Raw genomic sequence first — 7856 nt, 5'->3', positions numbered from 1 at the left:
ATGTGGATGATATTGGCCAGCACCACAGGCCCTGGTGTAATGTGAATGTCTTCAGCCAGTAGCACAGGCCCTTGTGTATTGTGGAACGCATCAGCCAGCAACACAAGCACTGGTGAAATGTGGATGGTATCAGGGCACAGGCCCTGGTGTGCTGAAGATGGCCTCACAGGAAGCACTGTCCCGGGTGTAATGTGTATGGCCTCAGCCAACACCATTGGCCTGGGTGTAATGTGGATGGAATCAGCCAGTATCACATGCCCTGGTGTAATATGGATGGCATGAGCCAGCAACGCAGGCCCTGGTAAAATTAGGATGGTATCAGCCAGAAGCACAGGCCCTGGTGTGGTGAATATGGCCTCACAGGGAGCAGTGGCCCTGGTGCAGTGTTGATGGCATCAGCCAGTAGCACAGGCCATGTTGTAATGTGGATGGCCTCATCTAACAACACTGTCCCTGGTGAAATGTGAATGGCCTTAGTCAACACCACTGGCCCTGGTGAAATGTGGATGGCATCAACGAGAGGCAGAGGCCCTGGTGGGGTGAAGATGGCCTCACAGGAAGTACTGTCTCTGGTGTAATGGTGGATGTCTAAGTTTATGACTCCGGGTCAGGCAAAATTCACATACCACGTTCAGTCTGTGGAAGACTGTAAGGCTGTAAGTGATCTGAGGTATGTAAAAGTGTATTCTGGATGTAACTGGTGGGCAATGTTTTAAGTTTTAGTGGTGGTGAATACCATTGTTACAATATCTTTAAAGCCAGACACAATAACAAAAAATCTGTGGATGATTGTGCTGAAGCACATTCAGTTCGACGCAGCACTGTCTTTGATGTTTGAGGGTTTTGATGACAGCAGCTCTGCAGATTTAGATGCACCTGAGGCTACAGATGATGCAGAACTAGTGTTTCTTTTTGCAAGTCATGATTTAGAAAATGTAAAACTAGAGTCAGAGTAAGAGAATACAAAATTAGCGCTCCAGAGGAGACTGATGGGTGAGAGAATCTTCCTATTGCTACCTTAACTGCCTCAACCGTTTTTTCTGTGAAAGCCAAGCAGGACAAACTTGCAAAATGCAGATGCATGAAGAGCTTTTGACCACATAATCTCCTGGAAAATGCCAGCTTTGAAAGTGCTGTGGTCACAGCTGGAGAAAAGGGGGAAAGATGTTCTGCAACTTCTAAAAGCTGATAGATGCTCTAGCTGCAAAACAGTGGACCAATGAACATTTTTCCGCCAACCACACTCCAATCACTAGCATGTGACTGTGATTAGCGATTGCTGAATGACTGATTCGTGCTTTGGTCGGTGTCTCTTTTTGAGAAGGTACAGCAGGTTTCTGTAAGACATAATGCAAAGTATTATGTTCTGACTGTACTGAAAAACTAAGGGTGACTTTTTTTCTTTTGTGTAAATCATTTTAAATTTTCCTGAATGAGAAACCCACTGTTTTATTCTAAACTCAGAAAAGGTTGCAAGTGGTTCAGATTTATTATATGGTTTATATCTGCCTCATACATGCCTTGGGTCACTAGAAGATATGAAATAATATTGGGAAAACGACCCGTGTGTTTGAGGGTTAATGTTATTAACTGCACCCACGGCTTTCCACTTATTACCTGTCAAAACGTCTGCTGTGAAAAAGGTCTTTCAGGACAAGGGGCAGCCATTCTCACATGCAATAAAGTGAGCATGCAGTATCATAAAAAACCAGTACAGAGAGTGTAACCTCCAAAGTATACAGACAGTATTTCAGTCAGGTACCATTTTGTTAAAAAAACAAAACAAGTAATTTTTTATTTGTCTGTCTGATAGAACAATAGCAAGATAGCATGCCACAGAATAAATTATGCATTGTATGACATCATTAAGCCAAACATGATGTGTAAAGGAGCTGCGGTGGAGGTGGGTTGCAAAGTGGCTTGGTGATTTCCCAGCAGATGTATAGAAGGCTTTCGGCTGGACTGACAGAACTGTGGCTGAGTTTGACTTTGTATCCTGTCTCAGTTTGTGCTATTAACCTCCAAAGAACCGAACCGTATGGAACTCCAAAGTGTTCAAAATTAAATAAATAAATAGGTTAAGATGAAATAAATAACTATGTGAATAAATAAGACACAGATATGTAATGTGAGAATGATATTGTGAAATCATGGAACACATTTTGAAAAAAATGCTCATTATTGTGAAATATATTACATTCTGCTATATAAATTTACTTATTATTGTGAAATATTATTTCATGGTCATTATTTTTCACAATAACAGAGATTATTCCTGAGGCATTTTATTTATTTCCAGCCGTTTATATTCCAAAATGTCCTTTTTTCAAAGTCAGTCTTTATTTCAAAATCCCGTTTTTCCCGATGGTCTATTTATTTCATAATGCGACTTTTCAGCAGAATGACTTTGTCTGTCAATCAAGACAGACAGGGCAGAGCCAGTTGTGTGATTGGTTGCTCCTTTACTCAGACATAAGTAATAGCACATGAATTGTCGATTTAGGTTTAATGGTGCAATGCGTCTCCTATGCAGCTGGCGGCAGTATGCAGCTCAAAATAAACTTAAGGCACCGACAAATGCAAAACACTGGGCGCGAATAACGTTACAGGTGTATCAATTCTGCATGGCTGCAGGAAACAAGTTACTCAGAGAACTTGCTAACCGCTTAGATTGAACGTCTTCACCTCAGTCTGAGTATTGCAGCAGTGTACTGGAGATGAAGTGGTCCTTGGTCCAAGTTCTCATCACAACCGCACAGTGTTAACGTTAGCAAATGCTAACTCTATCACAGCTAGCTCCACTCCACGAAACGCTGTTCAGGGTAAGTAACGATATGTTATTATTGCTTGGTTAGTCTGTCTGTCTGCCAAAAATGAGCTTTTTAATCAGTTTAGTCACAGATGTTTTTTAATACTGTTTTTTATCATAGCAAAGAATTCTATAAATTAGGTAAGAGAAAATAATTGTCTTTTGGGTTAATGTCTGTATTACTATTTACATTGTTGTAGGTAATAGTTATTCATGATTGTTTTAAAGTGGCCTATCTTCTCTGCTAATATGGAAGACAATTAATCTATGTGAAAGAAAAGAAAGCAATTTTAGTTCAACCTAGTGATTTTGTAAGTGGGTATAATTTGAAAAGGCTTTTACTAGTACAGTGGATGTTCTTTAAATATTTAACATTTAAAGTGTGTGTCACTTTACAGACTCCAACTTCAGTTTTGGTTTGGTCTCACTGTTGTAGGTCATGACACAAGCAAGTCGTCAAGTCAAGCAGCTGAGGAAAGGGCTTAAGGAAACCATGGTATGGCCGCTTCTGACAGAAAGATCAGACATCATTCCTCCTTTCTTACCAAGGGAATCAGAGACTGCTCCCTGTTGTGAGGTAAGGTCAGGTCACATCTTTTAACATCTGAATAGTAAAAGGTATTTGGTTAATTTATGAAGGATGAACATTAATTGTTGACACAAAACACCAATATACTATTTTGTATGCTTGGGTTAGTTGAACAGCTGGGTTACATTTAATAAAAATACACCTAATGTTGCTGATGCTCTTAAGACTACAAGATAAGTAAAGCTATAAAATGACTGTGGCCTGCCACAGAAGATGAAGATGAGGAAGAAGAGGAATGCTCTCAAGGATAAATGCAGAGTGGCAGGTTACCTTCGGTCCTTCATTGAAAATGGTAAGTCTACTGCGATAGGTATTTTGCCATTGGTTTTCTCTGATTATACTTTGGCAAATTACATACAGTCCAGTGATCTTGGGTCATTAACAAAGTACACTATAGTAGAGCTGGGCGATATGAGATTTTTTCATATCACGATATGTTTTTTTTTTTCATTTCAGGCGATAACGATATATATCACGATATAAGCCAAATAACTATATTTGTAAGATTTAAATGTGCCGTTGCTCACAAGTAAAATGTGAAATAATCAGCAGCTTGTTTTGATTTAAATATTTATTTCCCATAATAAGTTCAACAGGGTAGATGTACTTAAGGAACATGAGACTTTTTCAGATAAATAAAGGCAAATATTGCAAACTACACAAAAGGCAGCCGCTAAAGCGTTTCAAGCGTTTCAAAATAGAACAAACAAAACAGACTAAATTGTCAATTCCACTTAGAAACAAAATATTAATTCTAAAAATAAATCTTAGTTTGTTTTGCAGAAGAACAGACAAAATTGAGTAACTTTTGTCAATATCAAATAAACTGAGAACTAAAAGGAAATTCTCAATCTCTCCTTGTTGTATAGCTTAGCTTTTCAAACAGTTTTAACAGTTACTTTAGTCTGACAAAAGCCGAATGACGAATTAGCGCTTCCAGTCAGAGATTGAGCATGCACCGCTTTATTGTATTTCCAGACTTGCTTTCGGCACAATTTACAGTGCGCGCTACTCTGTTTTTTGTCAGACTTGAAATAGCCGAAATACCTTCACACTACGGAACTTCTATGGCTCTTCCGTTCGACAATCTCTCCGGCGTTGGAACCATCATCTGTTTTCTCTTCGGTAACCTTCGGTCATGCTCTCGGTTGATTTTTCTCTAGTCGGCACACTCATTTCCTCCATTACCTGGGTGGCACGGCGGCTGGCCGCTTCCCAAACAAATACACATGTGCGGCTTGGCACTTGTGCTGTACGTAACAAGTCACGTGACGTGACTTGTTACTTGACAGTGAAAAATACACAGTACAGGTGAGCATTTATGGCTTTTTTAATATAAACTGATGAAGAGTTCAGATATCAAAATCAGTTGTTCACTGTACATTATAAATTACACAGTATGTTTTGTTTATACTCGCTACTGGTACAAAAAAAATTTCTAGAAAAAATTATTTGAATTAAGATGTTATACTACTGTACTGTGTTCATTGTATTAAATCTGCTCAGAGTTGACATGTACTGTATATCCAACCAAGAAATGAATATCATTAAAGTGACAGCTGTATAAAACAAATCCTGTTTTATAGCCACTCATTGTTTTGTTGAAAATGAAATTGGTTATGCTGTTTTGAGTCAGTATTAGCTACAAAGCCATAGATGTAGAAATTAAAAAAAAAAAAAAAAATCCTCCTGACATAGAAACTGATTAAATGTGATAGTGTCTTTCTACAAGTGATTTTGAAGTATCGGTAGCACAGCAGGGTGTTGTTCATTCAGTGCATCTGGGAGCTGAATCTCAGGAATGGTGATCTCATTTGATAGGCGGCGATTATGTTGCCCTGTCCAGTCCACACCATAATCCTCATCAACCTGAAAGAGCATGCACATGTTTTAAATCTAAACTGAAGAGGTGTTTCCTGCAGCTGTTCCTAAATGGACTTATTGAGTCTGCCAGGGCCTATGTGAGTTGCTTAGGCATTGGCTACCAACTAATTATTCATTCACCCATTCTAGGTCAGGATTGGTTCTCTTCAGGTATAACAAATTTAACTTTGTTTAAAGTATTGCCATCTATATCTGACAGGTGGGATAAAAGGAGAGAATGGCTTGGGAGACATTTCCACTTACAGGAAAAAAAAAATTTGGTATACCAACTTGCACAGTAGAAATAAACTCATCTCCACTACAGATAACAGAGTTTTACATACAAGAACAAATATGGATCAAATAGTCATGTACCTGTGACAAATCTTGTCCCTCCTTTCTGTGCAGCAACCAGAGGTGCAGGGGTGAATGGTTGTTTGCTTTTCTGAGTCCATGCTGATTCCATGCTTCCTGGAATGACTGAAGATGATGTTGAATGTGATGCAAAAAGCATCTGTGCAGAGCAAACAAGTGAATTTTTTCACCAGGGTTGAGCAGTTCTTGAATCTCCAGCTGGGTGAAGATGTTTTCATATACATTCCTCCACAGGCGGTCAATGCTGATTTCCATCTATATGCCAAAGGTGATTTGCTGCTGATACACTGTACTGAAAACGCCTTGCAGTCTTAATAGATAACCGTCGCATCTTGACCCCTTCTGGATTGACTGGTCTCATTGAATCCATCAGTCGAAATCCTGATTAACAAACAGATCATGTCTTAGTACTAACAACTACAAAAAGACTGTATTGTAAACACTAATGCATATGGGACAGATCATCATTGTGTCAGGTAAGTATCCAGGTGCTGTACAGATTTAGTGAGGAGAGAGAATCGTGTACAGACTGGTTCAAACAGGAACATAACTGCATAACAGTGATAAGAAGATGCTAGTCATTTTTGATGCCTACATTCAAATATCACATCAAGGCCACACTGACACATGCTTTCCAGGCCGGAAACTGGTGTTTGGATATTTTAACAATATCAGCTTACTTTGAATGTATATGCCTCTGGATCGTGGATGTCCCATCATCATTCTGCAGTTGGCCGCTGAATGTCCAGCACTTTTGAATCCAAATCCACATCTCCAATAGAAGAATTCCTATCAGATTTTCTGCACATAAAACATTTTTTCATATAACAGCAAATCTCAACAAAGTTTTCCAATTAATGCTGAAAGAACCAAGGATGTAAATGTATTCTTGTTTTAGCTTTACCGAAGACACCAGAGAAAGTATGATATCTATAATGCTGCTGAAATAGACAAAACCATTTCAATAAACTCGCTATTTAACATCAACCTTGTTATGCGTTATCAGAGAACAATCAACTGCAAACAGCAATGAAACATTCAACTATGTACTATTTAAAGCACTAATGACCCTGTTGTCTAACAAGATGTGATAAGTAAGTAGACTGTGGAAAGCTGGTGGGTAAATGGTAAATGGTCTGTATTTATATAGCGCTTTACTTGGTCCCAAGGACCCCAAAGCGCTTTACACTATATGCAATCATCCACCCATTCACACACACATTCACACACTGGTGATGGCAAGCTACATTGTAGCCACAGCCACCCTGGGGCGCACTGACAGAGGCGAGGCTGCCGGACACTGGCGCCAACGGGCCCTCTGACCACCACCAGTAGGCAACAGGTGAAGTGTCTTGCCCAAGGACACAACGACCGAGACTGTCGGAGCCGGGGCTCGAACCGGCAACCTTCCGATTACAAGACAAACGCCCAACTCTTGAGCCACGATCGTCTACTCTCTGTGTAAAAGATTCCTACAGGCTCCACTGCCCCCAGTCTCCGAGTTAACACACTAACAGCTAACACTGCTAAACGTGTCTCAACGCCGAGATGGCGCCGATAGCTTTAGCCGTAGCTGCCCCACTTAGTTTAGACAATAACAAAAAAAGTAAGCAATAATAATTCATTGTCAAACGTCATAATTAAGGTCAACATCTAAACAATGCTGTGTACAGAATCACACAGGTGCTCAATTACAGCATAAACTTACCTTAGACCTTCCTCCGTCATTTTCCTCCTAATTGTGCTCGGAGACACAGAAAGCATATCGGCAATTACCCCGATGGTTATCCCGGACAGCACTAAAATCCTGAGTGCTGCACTGGGATTTCTAGACGTGGACGGCCAACATTTGAAGACTGTACTTCCTCGGCGTATTCCAAACGAACACGGTGCTGAATTGATCTTAAACCTTCGACAATGCTGTCATCGATGCTAACATCTTGAAGAGCAATTATCATCCAGGCATTTCAGAAACATCTAAACGACTCAAAACAGTATCTACAGGTAAATGATCCCTCTCTATCTGATTTGCTTAAATGAGCAGAACTGGCTGAAGTTCACACCAGTCCACCATCCTCCGTGACTTTTGACCTAGCACGCTGTTGCTAGCTGTATTAGCCGTCCGCGTCCGCGGAGCAGGTATCCAGGAAAACTAGTCGATGGTAAACGATAAGCCAATCCGGTTGTTCAGTGATGACGCCACGAATCCTACTTCCGGGC

General features: G+C 40.2%; 1 long non-coding RNA gene across 1 annotated transcript; it reads right to left on the bottom strand.

Moving 5' to 3' along the window:
- Positions 1-4705: 4705 nt before the first annotated feature.
- LOC120727053 lies at positions 4706-7856 on the bottom strand. Its single transcript, XR_005694418.1, has 4 exons — positions 7345-7856; positions 6317-6437; positions 5637-6017; positions 4706-5267 (listed from the first exon to the last, which is right to left on the bottom strand). It is a non-coding gene; the product is annotated as an uncharacterized LOC120727053 (long non-coding RNA).

The sequence above is a fragment of the Simochromis diagramma genome, unplaced genomic scaffold, assembly GCF_900408965.1.
Source record: "Simochromis diagramma unplaced genomic scaffold, fSimDia1.1 OVJJ01000753.1, whole genome shotgun sequence".
NCBI classification, from domain to species: domain Eukaryota; kingdom Metazoa; phylum Chordata; class Actinopteri; order Cichliformes; family Cichlidae; genus Simochromis; species Simochromis diagramma.
Note: the sequence above shows the minus strand (reverse complement) of the source record. Positions and strands in the feature narration are given on the sequence as shown.